This window comes from Lithobates pipiens, unplaced genomic scaffold, assembly GCF_037356315.1.
Source record: "Lithobates pipiens isolate NorthernLeopardFrog02 unplaced genomic scaffold, aLitPip1_a1.2 Scaffold_16, whole genome shotgun sequence".
NCBI classification, from domain to species: Eukaryota; Metazoa; Chordata; class Amphibia; order Anura; family Ranidae; genus Lithobates; species Lithobates pipiens.
The window spans coordinates 143,451,077-143,471,475 of record NW_027507748.1 but is presented as its reverse complement, the minus strand read 5'-3'; positions in this window follow the sequence as shown (position 1 = coordinate 143,471,475).

Below are 20,399 nucleotides of genomic sequence, written 5' to 3'. Positions count from 1 at the left end.
GCCTGGGAGCACCAAAAACAGGCTGCTGAGCCATGATTTTAGGGCCTTCTGACCGCCCGCCTAAAAGATAGCATGCAGCTGCTCAGGGTTATACACATGCCATGGCAGCGATGCTTTCCTTTGTGGCCACTGCATAAATCATACACCCTGTTGTAGCTTTCTTGAGGCCCGTACACAGGATGCAAAAATCAGAAGTAAAATTTCATCCGAACGACGAATCTGCCCATTTTCGGATCGTTAGTATGGTGCTTTCAACAGCTGATTCTGATTTTTCGTCCGACAAAAACTGGATGAGCAGACTATAAAATTTTTGTCGTACGTGAACTCAACGTCCGATTTTCGTTTAACTGCTTCCGGACCGTCCACCGTCATTGTACTTCAGTACTTTGAAGGAGGATATCGTTATCCTCTTCTTCAGCGGGTGGTCCGCTTTAAGATAAAAGTGGTCTCTGCGGTGGATTCTGATTGCGCCCCCCCTCTCGCCGCGATCTGGTGCCCTCCGCCGCTTACCAGAGTCATCGGCAGTGGCGGAGGCGATCGCGTCTGTCCCCGCCTGGGTATGGAGACAAATGAAGGGAAGATGGCCCCCACCCGTCTCCATATTACTGCAGGGCGGAAGCGACGTCAAAACGTCACTTCCCCCCATAGCTCTTAAAGGGACATTTTTTTTTTTTATTTTTTTTTTATGACAATTTTTTTTTTTATTATTGCATTTTTATGCAAATATGAGATCTGATGTCATATGTGATCTCATATTTAAGAGGTCCTGTTATGCTTTTTTCTATTACAAGGGATGTTTACATTCCTTGTAATAGGAATAAAAGTGACACATTTTTTATTTTTAAACTGTAAAATAAAGGTAAAATTTAAATACGATTTTTTTTATGCTCCCTGTCCCGATGTGCACGCGCGCTGAAGCGAACGCATACGTGAGTAGCGCCCACATGTGAAAATGGTGTTCAAACCACACATGTGAGGTATAGCTGCGATTGGTAGAGCGAGAGCAATAATTCTAGCCCTAGACCTCCTCTGTAACATAAAACATGCAACCTGTAGAATTTTTTAAACGTCTCCTATGGAGATTTTTAAGGGTAAAAGTTTGTCACGTGACATATTGGTATCAATTTACTCGGCGTAACATTATCTTTCACAATATAGAAAAAAATTGGGCTAACTTTACTGTTTTATTTTTTAATTCAAAAAAGGTATTTTTTCCCAAAAAAAAGTGCACTTGTAAGACCGCTGCGCAAATACGGTGTGACAGAAAGTATTGCAACAACCACCATTTTATTCTCTAGGGTGATAGAAAAAAAATGTATAATGTTTAGGGGCTCTAAGTAATTTTCTAGCAAAAAAACAAAACTGTTTTTAACTTGTAAAAAACAAATCTCAGAAAGAGGCTCAGTCCTTAAGTGCTTAATTAATACAGTTTTCGTCTGAAAAAAAATCGTAAGAAAAAGACTACGCATGCTCAGAAACTAGAGAATACATACAAATCTATTCAACACATGATGTCACTTCTGAAGTTGTATTCTGTCATACAAGATTTTTCTCGTATTGTGAGAAAGCTCTTCACTTTCGACATGAGACAAGCATGCAACAAAATACAGACGGAAGGTCTTCCGAAAATCGGATCGTGTGTACAAGGCTTTATCTCAGCATTCGTAGTTTACAACTTTCAAAGTTGCCAGTTCCTGCTGTCTCAGTACCGCTTTCCTGAACATCTGGTCTTCATTGGAAAGCATTAACAGTACAAAGTACACTCTCAGGCCAGTCTGTTAGCTTGGAGTAAAGGGGAGAGAAAGCAGGGGAATGCCTTGCCATCCTAGGTTACTGGGTTATGTGTTTATATTGATGAACCCAGTGTAGAGAAGCACAATTCTTGTCCCTGTATGCAAGACTAGCTCCCTAGGAAGCTGCAAGAGAAAGGAGCCATCTTGTAACAAGAAACCTGGGGCAGCGGTCATGACACCACCCTAAACAGAAACATAACCAAGTATTATAAAATAAAGAAGATGCATACTCAGTAAATGGTTAAACCAGCTGCTGAAAGCTCTCTTAACCGCTTACTGACTGCCGCACACAGATGTACGTCAGCAGAATGGCACAGGCAGGCAAATGGGCTTACATGTATGTCCCTTTAAATTTACCACCTATTGGACATGCGTGCAACCGCCGCAGTGTGGAGAGGCAGAACAGGGAGATGCCTGTAAACAAGGCATTTCCCTGCTCTGCCTTGTGATATGACAGAGATCCACTGCTCCTTGTCATCAGGAGCAGTGATTGCTGTCATGTCAGTGGTAGCCCATCCCCCCTACAGTTAAAACACCTCCCTAGGACACACTTAACCCCTTGATTGCCCCCTAGTGTTTAATCTTTTCCCTGCTAGTGCCATTTACACATTAATCAGTGAATTTTTATAGCACTGATCGCTGTATAAATGACAATGGCCCCAAAATAGTGTAAGAAGTGTCCGATGTGTCCGCCATAATGTCTCATTCATAATAAAAATCGCAGATCGCTGCCATAACTAATAAAAAAATTATAATAATAAAAATGCCATAAATCTATACCCTATTTTGTAGACACTATAACTTTTGCACAAACCAATCAATATACCTTTATTGCAATTTTTTTACCAAAAATATGTAGAATACATATCGGCCTAAACTGAGAAAGAAATTAGTTTTTTTATATATTTTTTGGGGATATTTATCATAGCAAAAAAGTTAAAAATATTGTTTTTTTTTCAACATTGTTGCTCTTTTTTGTTTGGGTAAAAAAACATGGTTATATCCCCTTTTAGATGGACTTTATAGGCAACATGTATTTAGTGGTATCAAACAGAAAAGTGTATTTAAAATCAAATTTATTCAAGTTAAACATAATAGAATCAATACAAACGTAAAACAATGACTCGCTGAACACAGTCAGCAGGTATCACCATATGAATCATAAATAAGACCTCCTTACACCCAACGCGTTTCGGAGTTCCTTCTTCAAGGGTGCGACAATAAGGAAGAGTCAATCTGAAGCATAAGATATATAATCAGTACAGACTTATATATAACATTACTTTACATATATATAGATCGATAATTTTACTTACATATTGGTGAAAAGAGGTTTTTTGTCCCCTCATAAAATGTAATTGATCAAACATTAAAATCAGAATCCAGTAATGCTAAGACAGGTATGCCGATGGGGCCCTCAGCTCAGGAGGAAATCATTCGGGCAGAGAAAACAGTAAGATGTGTTATATTTGTCACCATTTAGGGTAATTCTCTTCAAAGGGTTAATGAATTTAATTTAGAGTTCTCTCGGAAGCCTCAGGGACCAGGCCAGACCCCCGAACACACTGGAGCCCAACGTGGAAGTCCCTACAAAATATATAATGGGTGACATAATATAGAAAGTCTAAATTTATACAGAGAAAGATTTTTTTATTTTATATATATTATTATTATTGAAGTTATAGTAATTAATGCTCATAACTGTAGATCAGGATATATTTATTTATGGAGAGCCAGGACCGGGGGTCCAAGATGTTAACCTAAAAATATATAGTATAGATAAATTCAAGGTCCTGTATGGACGGTACGTGTAAAATACACTATATATATATATATATATATATATATATATTTATGGTCGGAGCCCTCCGCTCTAAGAGATATGAAAGAACACATAAACACGTCACAAGACTAACAACATAAAATAGACCTGAATTGTGCCCTTGGTCTGCTGTAAGGTAAGCCCTGGTGAGCTGGGCGGTGAGCCCTTGTCTGCTGGGCGATATGCCAACAGAAGGCCGCATACCTTAAGAAAGTAAATGGATGTTTCTGTAGAGAAACGTGTTTTAAGAGAAGTACTCTGAGAAGGGAAATGGGTGGGTGGGTACCTTGCACTGGAACCGACACAGACCGTTGTGGGTGGTCTGATTAAATACCCTCCGGGCTCCTCCCATAATTACGGGCCACCATACTGGCCCTCTTATTTATGGTCGGAGCCCTCCGCTCTAAGCCCACGTACACACGGTCGGAGATTTTGCCAACCAAATCCGTCGGATTTTGCCCGTTGGATTTAGTCAGACGGATTGTGTCCGAAACTGTTGCATACACGCGGTCGGGCCAAGTTGGCAAAAAATCAGATCTTTCAGAACGTGATGACGTAATTTCGTTACGATGGGACTACATTCAGGCTAGTAGCCAATAGCTTTGATGTAGGAATTTGATCTGAGCATGCGTGGCACTTGGTCCGATGAAAATGCTCTACACATGATAGGATTAGGTCCGTCCGGCCCAGTTGGTCGGGAAATATTTCCAACATGTTGGAAAATTGGGTCGGACGGAGATTCGGACGGAATCAGTCCGATGCATACCACACACAGTCGGATTATCTGATAAGACTCATTCCGACAGATTCCCCTGACCGTGTGTACAAGGGCTAAGAGATATGAAAGAACACATAAACACGTCACAAGACTAACAACATAAAATAGACCTAAATTGTGCCCTTGGTCTGCTGTAAGGTAAGCCCTGGTGAGCTGGGTGGTGAGCCCTGGTCTGCTGGGCGATATGCCAAGAGAAGGCCCCAAAAGACTTGGTTTAGGGAGGTAATTATTAATTTATGTACAACAAGACACTATGGGGCAAAGTTGCTGAAGGCTCATGACATTTCCACTTGTGGATTGGAGATGTATCGAGTAAAGCAGGTGGATTCCCGCCTGCCCATCTTTGATCACGTGGACTGGGACCCCGTTTCGTGAGGCTGCTGATGCTGCTCCAATGCGAAAGAATGTCCAAGAAAATGGCCAGGGTCCTGGCCTAATTTGCTCAAAAGGAACCTGACGTGACTAATGAACTGGTTGCTGCCTGGGGTACTAATCGGGAACGGTAGTAATGGGCTGTCCTGCGAGGGATCAAACATATGGGCCAAAAATTGATCTAGGATGGACACGGGGCACCAGGCCTTGAGAGTTTGGAAAGGTTTGATGTCAACCCCTGGACCAGACTATTGTGTTTTGGACACCCTGAGGAGCAAGATGAAGTAAGTCTGATGGCGTGTGAGGTGGCGTCTACGTAACACTTTACAACTGGGATAGTGACAGTATTCACTGGGGCGTAAGAAGCTGTTTTTAAAAGCCAGTTAGATGGCTGCTTGAACAACCAGGCTGAATTTAACCAAAGGGGAATGTGACAGGATGAAAGATACGTCTCAGAATATGGCGCTGGTGACGGGTAGCCGTATGATACTGATTTGGGGTCATTGCCTGTGAATACCACACAACATGGTCTTGACCGTATGGGCGGCAAACAGGACGGTTTGTTAGGATCTCATAAGGGGATGAAATACTGGATGTCAACTGAGTAGGGTCTAAGTCTAAAGCCTCATACACACGATAGGACTTTGTACAAACTTTCCCTTGGATTTTTGTACAAAGGGCGTCGGCCCTGAACTTGTATTGCATACACACAGCAGGACTTTTTCAGCCAACTTTCACCAAACCACGTGGTTTTTCTGCTCTTTACCGCCACCTTTGGTCAACTTCTGTATTGTTGTCTGATCTTTTGCATTGGTTCTGAGCATGCCTGTTTGCACTTTGTACAAAAGTCCTATGGTTTTCTGTACACACGATCAGACTTTGCTCCATCGGACTTTCGTTGCCAGAAAGTTTGTCCGTTCGCACAGCCAACAAAAGTCAGATGAAAACCAAAAAAGTTTGTCCTATGGAGCGTACACACAGTCGGATGTTGCTCCAAAACAGCTAATTTGCATGTTTGTTGTCAAAAAGTCTGATCGTGTGTATGGGCCTTTAGACTCTAAAGCCCCGTACACACGAGAGGGATTAAGTCTGACAGACCTCCAAAGGAGTTCCGCCGGAGTTCCGACGGAGTTCTGGCGGACTTTTCGACCGAACGGACTTGACCACACACCATCACACCAAACTCCGACGGAGTCGAACGTGATGACGTACGACTGGATTCGACGTAGGAAGTTCATAGCCAGTAGCCAATAGCTGCCCTAGCGTCGGTTTTAGTCCGTCGGAGTAGCACACACACGAGCAAATTTTTCGAAGGGGACCGGGTCCGGCGGAGTTCCGTCGGGAAAATTTGAAGCATGCTTCATTTCTAAAGTCCGTCAGACTTTTGCGAAGCTAAAGTCCGTTGCAGCCCACACACGATCGGATAGTCTGACGGACTCGGTCTGACGGACTTTGGATGTTGAAAAGTCCGCTCGTGTGTACGGGGCTTAAGATATTGTGTGACAATGCCAACTGTGTGTGGTGGCATGATATGAAGACCAGGATGTGATGGAGAACTCTTGGTATTGCTCTGGGGTTTGAGGCTAGTAACCTGATATGCAGTAGAACCTCTAGGCTGCACGGTAGGCCTTCAGGGTGTTGTGAGATAATGAAAGATTAATAAGGCAGGTAGCGTCGTGAAAGTGTTGTTTGAATCCGAGGTTAGCTACGACCAGTGTGGGATAAGAGACATGGTCGGGTCGGTTCCGGGTTCCTGCAAAAATAACGAAGCAAAGTTAACGGGTAGTGCGTCGACCAGATTATTGCGTTTGTCTGGGATGTGGACGCATAGGACGTTAGATTGGTGCTGTGGGGATAGTGGCACCAGCCTGCGCAGGGAGGCCACGATGGCCGGCTACTAGGACCTCCTTTATTCATAATACTGGCTGTGTCTTGGTTGTCTGTGGCGAACGTCACTGTTTGTCCTGCCCAGTTGTTGCACCAGACTTGAGCTGCTGTGACAATGGGGTAGAGGTCGAACAAAGAGGAGGACTAACTGAACCCAGGAATCAAGAGGATTTCTGACGGCCATGGCCCTATAACCCAAGTTGGCCAAAAATTGAGGCGAGGACCTGTGGTGGCTGTGGTGACCATGACTACCTGAGATGAAGAGAGAGATGCTGAGGGAATAAACATTGGCATGCCATTCCAATTTGTGAGAAATTGGACTCCCATGGGCAGATCTGCTATAGCTGGCACATATTAATTTAAAGATTTAGTCAGGGTCTTGTACCTGGGAGAGAAACACTAAAAGGTGGGAGGTAAAGGATCACCTTGAGTCTGGCTGCTGCCTTGGCTGAAAATGAGCGTGATAGTCAAAGGATGGGCACCCTGCGTACTTGTGACCTGCTGTATGCAGATACGGGTCCAAATCTACCCTCCTGTTGGGGTTGCTCTGCCTAGCATGTCTCTGACTGTCCCCAAGGCCAGCACAAACTCTGTGACAGTGAGCTTGCGATTAAGTAAAGGGTCTCTGGCCTTCAGGATGACAAAGACATCTCCCCGCGAATATGACTTGTTCTAGGCCAAGTTGTGTACTGCTATGAGGAGGGATGCTAGTTAACGTCGTTGTCATCCAAGATGTCCTCCTAGATGCCCTGCTAGGACAAGGTGTGCAGGGCAGATAATGGTGCAGAAGTTGGGTGTATCTGTAAGTGAAGGTACGGGAATGACGGTGGTGACTGGAGCTGGTAGGGGCACGGCTGGGCGTACCCCCAGGGCTGTCACTCTGCTTGGACTTCAGCGACTGCTGTTGACAGTGTGGTTACCCAGGAGTGCAGCTGAGTAGTCGCAAAGAAGATAGACTGGTGCCTGGAAGGGCTGCCACTGGCGGTGGAAACAGTAACCTAAAGGCTTGGTTTCCTGGCTGCGGCAGGGTAGGATTTACTCCTGTGACACCGTTCTGCTAGGAGTTTTTTTTTTTTTTTTTTTTTATTGGTCCAAGCTCTTGTGGGACTGTAAACCGCCGCTTGCTGAGCCCGTAAAGGGTGATGGCAGGGCTGAGGCAAAGTCCTCACTGTCGGCCTGCGACATGGCGTCAACTAAAAGCAAGGGGGGGGGGTGCGTATGTTTGAGGTAAGTTGCAAAAGTAGGAGGGGATAGTTGCGTTAGGGTAGATAAGATGAAAGGCGGAAGGAAACAAGAAGAATAGGACAAGGAATGACAGCCATAGTGACAGTTGGTTTGCGCTTGAGCGCTGTTGAGTGTGACTTTAGAAAACTCAAAAGAATGCGTGACAACCGAGGTGAGCCAGGAGGTGACTGGCTAGGTAACCGATAGCTCGGGTGTCAGTCTGTGCTCGGCACAGACTAATGAACCAGAGCGCCCCAGGGCGGACTGGGGTGGGTAGCTGAAGTCTGGTATACTAAGTAGGAATGTTGCGATCTGTAGTTAATTGACATGGGTTCGGTCTACTAATGCTTGCACTGCCAGCAAGTATGGAGATTAGGCGACCTTTTCTGCGTATTGAAGGCTTGTGCTTCGAAAGCAGAGTGAAGTGCACAGAAGTATGTGACAGTTGCTAGCGCCTCAGGAGCAGGTCAAATTCTGTATGTGAAGTAAAAATATGTAGTGAAAGAGTGTTTAAGAGAAAGGGGGAATCCCATTGAACTAAACGCCTGACTTTATGCCCTAGTTGTGAAGGCGACTGGTTGGGGTCGAGAACTGAGTTGACCGGGAGCCTGTAGTAAGGTGACATGAGAATTTCGTTTTGACAAGGGGGATTGCAAAGAGCTGTTTGGGGCAAAGCTGGCCCCCTGGTGAAGATGCAAGCCCTCGACAATGGGGTTTTTTTTTTTTTTCTTTTTTTTTGGGGAGATACTGTCCAAACCTGGTGCAGGGTGGACTAACTGGTGTTCTAACTGGCCTAAAAAGGGGAAAGCGACAGAGAAAATGATGAGCAGCCGTGTTGCTACTGGAGACGATGAGTGGCAGTTTGAGCCACTTGCTGAAATGCTTGCAGCGATTGCAAGGAAGCGGCCTTATTTGAATTATGAGGTGAGAATGAATGAATGGATGAATGAGGTGAGCAGCTGTGTTGCTACTGGAGATGAGTGGCCGTATTAAGCTATTGCAGAGATGCTTGCAGCGATTGCAAGAAAGCAGCTTTATTTGAATCTATAAATTTAAATTATAAGTGTGTAGGAATGAGGAGAGCAGCCGTGTTGCTACTGGAGATGAGTGGCCGTATTGAGCCATTGCATTGATGCTTGCAGCGATTGAAAGGAGCTTTGTTGAAAGGTGAAAGAAAAGGTTATAGAGGAAATGTGATTATGTATGAATGACCGTGCGCAACACTGAGCAAATTGGTGGAGAGAATTGTGTATGATCATGCATGGATAGACTGAGAAAGTCAAACATAAGCACTGCTGAATTCGTACAGTCGATGTGACTAGTTTGAACTGGGTTATAGCTATGGAATAGTCTGCGAGTCGGTGATGCAACAGGATTCGGCTTGGTTGTTAGAGTTGCGTTTGGCAAGGACTGGAATCGTTGCGCCAATGCTGCGACTAGACTCGAATCCTCCGTAGATGCGACTGAGAGGCTCGTATATGGGATCCGACTGTATCGCTGAGGATATGGCTGGGTTCAGATTGATTGAATTGTGATGGTGGTTGAAGGGGCTGGTGATTGCCAATGATCCGAAACATAGAAACGAAGTTGCGACTAGATTCGAATCGGCCGTAGATGCGAGGTGACTACAGGGCTCGTATGACAGATCTGCCCGTATTGCCGATGATATGGCTGGGTTTGAATCGAATCGGCCGTAGATGCGAGGTGAGTAAGGGGCTTGAATGTCGGATTTGACCGCATCACCGTGAAGTGAACGGCTCAAGTAAACCCGTGTTGGGTAGAAAGCATGAAATACATGAAAGATGACATAGAAAGACTTACGGTGGAGTAAGTGCGACTTTTGCAAAACGAACTTGATAAATGAACATAACGTAACTACTAGAGTTTAGAGGAGCGGTAACAACAAAGTCCTACCTGCGACAGCGAGTGTGTAGCGGTCCGAGCGTGGGACAATCTATGAAGATATACGACCGATCTCGAAGGTACAACTACGTGGACAGGCAGTGAGTTGGCAGACTCAGCCTGTGCAATGCATTTGACACTAATCAGCTTAAAAAATGTATGAGATGAATCTGATATAAATTGGCAGTAAGGAGTATCTGATACGAATTGGTTGTAGAGTGTATGCCATTCCTTACTGTGAAACCAAACACCTATCAACCACCCATCCCCCCAGGCTAGTCAAGTGCAGGAAAGACATCACGTGGGTTTAATTACACCTCAATCAGCGACAGAAACCCATACAAACAATACCTGTTTATCTCAAAAAAGGATGAGAACAGTGAATCTTATAACCAGTGAAGCCTATGGCGAGTGATATTGGAGAACGACCGACAGCGACTCGGAGGCTTGGATCTATGAATGAATCGTATGTTGGAAGAAGGAATTTACGAATGTACTATGCCTGTGCCGAAAGATGTCGGGACATGAGTGTCAACAACTCAGAGGTAGGTTTTGCGAAAGGGGTGCAGGATAGTAAGCATGATAAGCCGCAAGTTTGCACATGATATGAAAAGATTCGGATACTACTTATCTGCGACCATGAGCGGGAACCGCCGACGAAGACCACGAATGAAGAAGCCGAAGTGCACCTGCGATTGGACGCACAGATAGTCGACCGCGAGGGAGCTGAAAAGAGTCGGCCCCTTGATGTGCAGTACCTTGCACTGGAACCGACACAGACCGTTGTGGGTGGTCTGATTAAATACCCTCCGGGCTCCTCCCATAATTACGGGCCACCATACTGGCCCTCTTATATATATTTTTATATATATATATATATATTGTATTTTAATAATTGTATATCTGTATGTATATCATCTAATATATTTTATACATACTGAATAAGGAAGATATTTATAATATTGGAACATAGTTAGGATATACGCTTCAAGTTTCCAAAGGACAATCATGCAGGGAACTGTGTATACCATCACATGGTTAGATCTAATGATATATATTCATTAGTATCTGCGGGCAGCAGAAGATCGATAATAAATCATATGAATTTTTAAATATCATAAAATACAAATAAATAATAGTAAACAAAAGCCTCAGATATACACATACATTTTGTTTGGGTACAATGTCGCACGACCACACAATTGTCAGCTAAAAATACTCTGGTCAGGAAAGGGGTAAAATCTTCCAGGGCTGAAGTGGTTAAAGAGGACCTTCACCCCCCTGTGTTGTTTTAATTTCCCCTTACCATGTTTGCTGGGTTAACCTCAAAATACATATCCACACATCCAATGAATCCAATGTTGTCCTGCTGAAATCTGTCTCCGCACTTCAGATCCCATGGTGCTTTCTTACTTCCATCTTCTGGAGCCCCTGTCTCTTCTGGGTTCTTGCAGCTGGCCCCCTGATGAAGTGGCGCATGCTTTCATGACTGCATGAATCAGGAAGAGACAGCCTCCCAACTGCTGACACGCAGAAGCATGTGTGTTGTAGAGTACACTAAGACATCCTAGGATGTGTGATGTCAATATTCTAAGCTCACGTACACACGGTCGGAGATTTTGGCAAACAAATCCGTCGGATTTTGCCCGTCTGATTTAGTCCGACGGATTGTGTCCGAAACTGTTGCATACACACGGTCGGGCCAAGTTGTCTGATTTCGCAGGTGGCAAAGAACGCGGTGACGTAAGCCGTGTACGGCGGGACTAGAAAAAGGAAGTACAGCTCCACGTCCGGCACCCTTTGCTGATCTCGTGTGTATCGCGTGTTAGTAGAAGTTTGGTGAAAGACGATTCGCGCTTTTTAGATTTGTGATTCAGATCGCTACAGCTCTTCAGTTTCTGCTTGTCGGTGCGTATATGATAATCAGTGCATGCAGTCAGTAAGTATTTGTTGATCATTGTGGACTATATCTTGGTATAGTACGCTTTGAAAGGCAATTCTTATTGTCTGCTTGCTTCTGTTATTCAGGTCGTTCTTTCAGGCTTTGCTGTTTATCTGTGCTTTCTGGTGTCCGCTCTGACCAGCCGACCATTTTCAAACCATGTTTCCTCTACGTACTCGTCGTAGAGTTTCTGCTGTGCTCCGCTTCGTGTTGGGGTTGGGGTTGGGGGTTGGGGTTGGGGTTGCTACTTTGACACAAGCCCGGTCCATGAACAGGGAGGGGAGGCGTTTGTGGACCAAGAATTGGTTGCGCCAGCGTGACCAGTTCTCGCACATGCCTTTGCTCCGTGAGATCCAGGAGAATAATCCTGATGATTTCAGGAATTATCTCCGGATGACGGACCCCGTTTTTCACCGTCTGCTGGCTTTGCTGACCCCTTATATCACCAGGCAGGATACCTGCATGCGGCAAGCCATCACTCCGGATCAGAGGCTCATCGCCACGTTGCGCTACTTGGCGACTGGAAGAAGCCTTCAGGACCTCAAGTTCTCTACAGGCATCTCCCCCCAGGCTCTGGGGATCATTATTCCAGAGACCTGTTCTGCCATCATTCAGGTCCTGCAGAAGGACTATATGAAGGTAAGTTTTATCATTTAACATCACATTCTATGTATTTCATGATTGCTAATGTCTTGAATTTCTTTCCTCATTCCCTAATTACCATCATTGCAATATGCTCTAATTTATATGCTGTGCCCCTTTGTCCTCAGGCATATTTGCCTCACTAACTTCACCACCATGCTCTACTTGGCCCATAAAACTAGAGTCTAGTCACTTAACAATGACTTTTGTCAGCTCTATAGTATTGCTTTACCCTAAACGCCCCCTAAAATGTCTACAAATGTGATGTGTGTGCTTCAATTAATGCAGAGTGTTTTTTTTTTCTTTTTGGGGGGGGGGGGGGTGTGCCAAACTCATTAGGAACCCCCCCTCCCCCCAACTGCTAGCTCAGCTGATAGCAATCCTCTATCTGTTGACTTTATCAAACTCAATACACACTATACCTACCTTTTTTGATGCTCACATTTAGGAATGGCAGACTGTGGCCTCCCACTTTGCCAGTCTTTGGGACTTTCCCAATTATGAGGAGCAATAGATGGGAAGCACGTCCGCACTGTCCCACCACCCAACTCGGGGTCATACTATTTTAACTATAAGGGGTTTCATAGTATCGTGATGTTGGCAGTGGTGTCTGCAACATATGAGTTTTTGTATGTGGACGTGGGGCAAAATGGACGGATGTCGGATGGTGGAGTGTTCTCACTGACGGAGTTCTACTGGCGTCTCCAGAGTGGCAGTCTGGGCTTGCCACCCCCAGAGGAGAATCAGGAAGGACTCCCGTTCGTCTTCGTCGCGGATGAGGCATTTGCCCTGGCGAACCATCTGATGCGGCCTTTCCCCATGAGGACCATCACCCCAGAGCAGAGGATTTTTAATTTCCGCCTGTCCAGAGCCTGAAGAGTGGTGGAGAACACTTTTGGTATACTGGCCAGCCGGTTCTGCCTTTTTCTTACGCCTATTCACATGGCAGAATACAAACTGAATCACATAGTGCTGGCGTGCTGTGTTCTTCACAATTATTTGAAAAAGTTTCTGCAAACTATGCGGTCTCAGTTGGCCAAGAAGAAGCAGACTTGATGAACAATGCAGATAACCTCACGGGCCTTCAACATGCTCATCCTGGCTTGCCCCCCCAAAGCGCCCGTGAGGTTAAAACACAATACATGGACTACTTTGTGGGTAGGGGGGCCATTGATATGCCAGACAATGTCTGAGCGGCATTTTAAAATTACATTTTTATCTGAAACTCCTTCATTTACTGCTTGGCTTGGTTTTATGTGTCTCGTAGGTATAATTATTGTTTTTGGTAACTAATGTATGTAGTGCATTACTGACCCAAATCATGCTCATTTTCAGCACCATGGCAGGAAAATGGCATGATTGACCAAATTTACACATCACTGTGGGTGTTTTTTTAGTAAAGGCACATCGACTATGCACTACAAGTGCACTGCAAAAGTACACCTGAAACTGCCCTGGGAGTGCAGAGTGGAGTTGCCTTTATTAAATCACACTCCTTCTCAGCACAAACTTAAATTGTACTCCAAATACATTTTTGTTGCCATGAAAAAAAAAGCCACACATTGTTGCTAATTGAACTGTTTAATCCAACCACATTCACATGTGTGCGTTTTGAAAAGGTTTGTACAACCAACCTAGAAATTGTGTTTTTCCAAAACTGAGTTTATTCAAAATTTGGTTTAATTGTTGTTTTTGTGTAAACAGGCATGTATCTAACTGTAAAATACAGAACACAGGAACTTACAAAGTTCCACTTTGAAAAGTGAAGACAATATCAGACATGAGTATGTACAAACTGGTCTGATCTTGCCTTCATCACATGGGGTGTCACCCCTGAAAAATCCAAATTTGGAAGATGCACACAGTGTATCAACATGTGCTAGCTCCCATCATGGGGGATCAATGTACATGCTTTGGGGCTGCAACCCCTTCATCTCAGACACTAAACACAAAACACATACATTGATCCCCCATGATGGGAGATAATGCATGTTTACACACTCTGTGGATCTTCCAAATGTCGAATTTGGAGAACTACAACATTTTGTTAGTAAAATTAAAAAAATAAGACCCTATCTAGTTTGGGGTGTTTCACACTCTCCCCAAAACATCAAGGATGTTTTTCAAATTTAAATTAACATCATTGATGTTTTGCAGGATATGTTCCCAATCCCCATTGCAACCCATTATCTCCCCGATCTGGGCACTTTCACTGGTAAAACGGAAATCTTCTTCCACATCACCTACAAAACAAAACAAAAAAAACATGTAATTTAAATATGGTGACATACATTGATGAGCTTACCGGAAGCTGTGTTCTCCGACACTCACCTGTTGTGGTGACAACGATCTCTCCTTCCTCCTCCTCCTCCTCCTGCTCCTCTGTTTGTGCTTTTGGAAGTTGTCCTTCTTTGTGAGGGGTGGGGTCCCTGGTGTCCTCATACTTGCCGAGTCTTCTCTACCCTATGAGATTGGAAAAAATGAAATAAGTATCACACAGAGGGCAGAATTAACAATATGAAACATTGTTTGGAAGTGTTGTTCAATTGTTTATTTTGGCCGAGCTTCAAGGTCATAACATTATTGGGGACACTGTGTTCAGCTGGAATACTTATCTGCAGAACAATATTTCCTACGAACGAATGAAACCATGAACTTGAAAGTGGCCATTTTAAAATGCACAACATGAACTTAAAGCACATGGAGCAGTATGCAAGCAATAATAATCATATGAACACACGACAACTACTTACTTTTGTCAAGAACACGCTTGATCCTTATGTACTGCTCGTGCTCCCTCAGTTTCAGGTCTGACCAGCGTTTTCTCAGTTGATCCATGGATCGGTGTACCCCAAAATTAGGCAGAAGACACTTCACAACTTTATTCATGATCTTGGCCTTTCTGATGTTTGGGTAAGGTCCATATTTCCCATCATAGTCGGTCCTGTTCAATATGTCGACCATCTCCAACATCTCTCCAAAAGACATATTTGCGGCCTTAAATCTTGTCTTCCTGGATCGGGACGTTTCAGGCTCCGGCCTTTCCTCACCCTCCTCCTCGTTAGTGTAATTATTAGTGCGCACCTGTGTTCTCTCCGCCATGTGCTCTCCCCACTGCGCCAGAAGCGAAGGGGCGGGGAATAGTCTGGAAAGAACGTCAGGGGCGGGCGGAGTTGCATGCATGCGCACTGTATATAAAACGTAACGCGTGTGTCATCCGTATGATCTGTGAACAGAGGGAGAAGCTGAGGCGACGAACGCGCAAACGAAGGTAAAATTTTGAACTTGGCACATCACTAGGCTACACTGCTTCTAGATTGAGGCCTGCATTAGTGGAGTTTAGCCTGACATTAGGGTTTGTCTTGTGTTGTGTCTTGCAGACATGGACGGGTTTAATGACTACAGCTTCCTCCCTCTATTCATCGATAAATATCGAGACATGCCAGTCCTGTGGCAAAACACTCACCCTTTCTATAGTAGCAGGCCAAAGAGGAAGGCAGCACTGTTGGAACTGGTTGAGTTTATGAAGCCGGTGGTCCCCAGGGCAGATGAGAAATATATCAAAAAGAAAATTGGGAACCTCAGGAGTACATATCTGAAGGAGAGGAATAAGGTGCTGAAGTCCATGAAATCTGGAGCTTCAGCAGCTGAGGTTTATGTTCCCACCCTGTGGTATTATGACAGGATGAATTTTCTGGCAGACCAGGCTGAGGCCAGAGAATCCCTCTCTACTCTTCCTTCCACGCGTCCTATGCTCCATTCCACACCTGATGAGTCTTCCGACGCCCAACCTAGGCCTTCCACTCAGGAAGAACTGTGGGAGCCCAGCTTGAGCCAGGTATAGTATTGTTGTACATATTTGTGGAGTCAAAATGAATGATGTTAACTTGATTTCTGATCCCTAATTGCTGAGTTTTGAAAGTGTTTCACATATCAATAGACAGTAGTGGCCAAAACCTTTGGGACAAGAAAGAAAAATGCTGGGCTCAGAATGATAGTCTTTTCTATTGGTTACCAATTTGCAACAGTGTTGATGTGAAAATTGTGTGTGTTCGAAGAAACAAAAACCAAAACTATGTCCCTTTTTCATACACAGGAAGAACTCAGCCAGGGCCAGGAGGGTGTGGAATGCAGCAGCCAGGAGGTGGATGTGGAAAGTGGCAGCCAGGAGGAGGCGGGGGTAAGTGGCAGCCAGGCGGTGGGCAGCCAAAGGAGCCTCACGGAATGCCAGGTCCCTCCCCTCTGCCTTCCACGTAGAAGGGCGAGAAAGGGGGGGAATGTTGAGGAGTCGGCCCTGAGGCTGATTGGTGAGGCTTCTGCGGCACTCCAAGCAAAACCAACACACCAAGAGGCCTTTGCCGCCTTGTTTGTGTGCAAGCTTGAGAAAATGGAGCAGGGGCAACAGATCTTGTGTGAGCAGGTTATTCTCCAAACACTCAACACGGGTCTGTTGGGCCAAATGACACCAGAAACACACTTGTGTCATTTGGCCCATGCCCCTGCTCCTCCTCCTCCTTCTGCCACACCTCCAGCACCACAGCCACAGCCTGGAAGGAAGCGTGTAAGGAAGACCAGAGTGTGATGACCTGGGTTCAGTCTGGTCTGCCAGAAGATGCAGCCTGTTGTAGTACCACAGCCTGGGAGCATAGATGTCATCTGCTGCTGTTCCGGGTTTCATGGACTTCAGGACCAGACTTCTCTCCCTCAGATATTTACTGCTCAGGCCACCAATTTTTGCGTTGAAATATCTGATGTGTGCCCTGGGGGCCAAAGGCTTCACAAATCTCCCCAGTTTCAACATTGCTGCCTCCCTCTTTATCTGTTACTGACACCGAAATAAAGGTATTTTTTGTTTGGATGAAATACTTGCGTATGTGTTTTCCTTCAAAAAGGCCAGTTTATTTGTGAGCAGGCAGGTACATTTCCAAAAAACAAAGTGAAATAAATAACAAGGGGTGTTAACACTAAACAACCTCCTGTAGATTAAAAAAGAAACAAAATCTCAAAAATCGAATAATGTTGTTGTTGTAAGTTTACACAAAAATAAAAAATAAGGAGAAATTAGCAAAGTGTCTTTAAAGGAGATTTTTAGGGAATCCCCCCACAAAAACATCAAAAAAAGAAAAAACCTAATCTAAAATTGTGTAGATGTGACACAAACTAAAATTGTATTGCTGAAATGGTTAAAAAAGAGTAATGAAATCCGTTCGGGAGAAGTGTGTGTGACTATGAGCATCAAAAGAAGTTGGTTCTTGCAGCATTGTAAAGAACAAGAGAATGCGCTTGATGAATGAATTTTTAACATTGCAGCGTGACGAATGTGCTATATCGCTTACGAGCAGTAGTTTTACCTGAACGAGCGCTTCCGTGTCGGAATTTGCATGTGAGCATGCGTGGCACATGGTCCGATGAAAATGCTCTACACATGTTTGGATTAGGTCCGACCAGTTGGTCGGGAAATATTTCCAACATGTTGGAAAATTGGGTCGGACGGAGATTCGGACGGAATCAGTCCGATGCATACCACACACAGTCGGATTATCTGATGACACGGTCCGATAAGACGCATTCCGACAGATTCTCCGACCGTGTGTACAAGGCATAAGAGGTAGCAGGTGACCGTCACATCAGTCTTGCCTAGGTGAGAATCCCAAAAGTGCCGGTATGGGAGAATAAAAAATATATTTAAAAAATAGAAAAAAATAAAAAAGAAATGTGAGAGAGGAGTGCAATAATGAAATGTGGATAGGGAAAGTTAAGATCTGCTTTTTGGTTTCAATGGTTTTTATTTCAAGTTTTCAGATTTTCCATAATAAAACAGAAGTACAAAATAAGTAAACAGTTTCGTAGTGGTATTTACCGCACCGTCATCTATTATAAATATAAACTTTCTATAATATGGTAATGACATTATACCTCTTGATATATAATTTATGTATTATTGCTACATTTATGTCCTTCGGGAGGGATCTATGCCTGGGTTAAATTGACATTTTTAGATATCCGCATTAGGACCCTCTTTTTTTTTTGGCAGACCAATTAGGGATAGCAGGAAGAGGTAATTGTACCCAAAGAGAGGTAGGTTAAGGAAGGAAAGAATAAGAAGGAAGGAAAGAATAATAAAAGAGTTAGCGTTTTAGAAATTTAGAACGTGACCCCCATGCCCTAATCCCTACCCCCCCCCCCCCCCGGTCCCTTTACATCTATATAGTTCTGGGATCTCCTGTTAAGTACTGGGTCCAGGGGCTCCATATTTTTTCAAACTGTTGCATTTTATCATGTAAGATCGCAGTCATTCGTTCGCATAATCCAGGAGAGTTTGTGTTTGAGCTGATCGAATGGCACCACTGCCGATTTCCTGATTCCTGATTTAGCTATTGTAATTTTCGCTGCTGTAAATACAAACATTATGAGACGCCTTTCAGGTTTTGAAGCTAAATCTATCTTGGCACCTAGCAGTGCCGGTTTTGGGGATTTAATTAAGTTTGCCTGGGTGAGGGTGTATATAAAATTGTACACCCTAATCCAGTAGCGTCTCACCTTAGGGCACTGCCACCATATGTGGTACATCGTCCCTAGTTGTCTGCAGCCACAAAAGCATCTAGGGGATACCTCGGGTATAAAGGTTGCCAGTCTTGCTGGGACCATATCTCATCTCATTAAGACTTAGAAATTTGCTTCTATTAGTGAAGTATTTATAATGGATTTTGTTGCCCCCTGGGCTACTTTGTGCCACTTGTTCAGCCCAATACCCTACTGGAGGTCTGCCTCTCATTTCTTCATATATTCCAACTTTTCAGTACAATTTGTAAGGACTGTGTATAGTTCAGAGATATGACCTCTGATCTTATCATATTGTGCACAGAAAATGTTGCATAGGGGTTATCGTAGCTATGTCTGAATTTTTGGATATTGTAGACAAGAAATGTGCTATCTGTGTGTATCTATAAAGCTCTGAGATCGGTAGCTGGTGCTTGTCCTCTAGTGCCCTTCTCGTTAAGATGCCCCTATGATCGCATATATCTGCTATTCTCAGTAGACCCTTGTTCGTCCACCACTCAAATGTTCTGGGAGAGAGGTCCTGGGTGAATCTCGCATTCTCCACTAGTCGGGCTAAATGAGCATGTACGGATTGAAATTTGTGAGATTTAAGTAGTCTGTCTCAAATGCTCAAGGAGATAGAAAGTGTCGGGCATAGAATCGGGGGCCTCTGTTCAGGAGACAACCAGGAGGATGGAGGAGATTGGGTGTGTCTTACAGGCTTCTGCTTCTATCCGCATCCAAACTGGATGTGGTCATGAGCTATGGAATCTAGTAATGTGTGCCAACTGTGCAGCATAGTAGTATTTTAACAAATCTGGAAAGCCTAATCCGCCTTTTCTCTTGGGGGCGTGTAAAGTGCGTATATTCACTTCTTATTCACCTCTTATTCCCCCAGATAAATGACAGGAGATTAGTTTGGAATGATTTCAGGTATGGTTTGGCTAGTGCCACTGGTAGTGTTCTAAAGAGGTACAATATTCTCGGAAGCACATTCAGTTTGACAGAGTGTAGTCTGCCAAACCACGACGGTGGGTGATTAGACCATTTTGTCAGGTCTGCCCCAGTTTTTTGAACAATGCCAAGTAGTTTTGAGAACACAGTGTGTTCCAAGATGGAGTAAGATTAATTTCCAAATATGGAAGGGTATCAGTTTTTCATATAAATTTGTAAGATATTTTTAGGGTGGAAATCATGGTATCTTCTAAGGATATATTCATGGCCTGCGATCTGTCATAATTGATTTTGAGGCCTGAGATTATGGAGAAAGGTTTGAGTATAGGATATAGGTTGGGAAGGGTGGTGATAGGGGATGAAATTGTCATCAGTATATCATCCGCAAAGAGGATGCATTTGTGTTCAGTGCCCCCACATTCTATTCCCCTTGACATCTAAAGAGGCTTGTATCTGTATCGTGAGTGGTTCTAGTGCCAGCACAAAAAGTAGCGGGGACAGTGGACAGCTTTGGCGTGTCCCTCTTTGGATGTTGATCGGGCC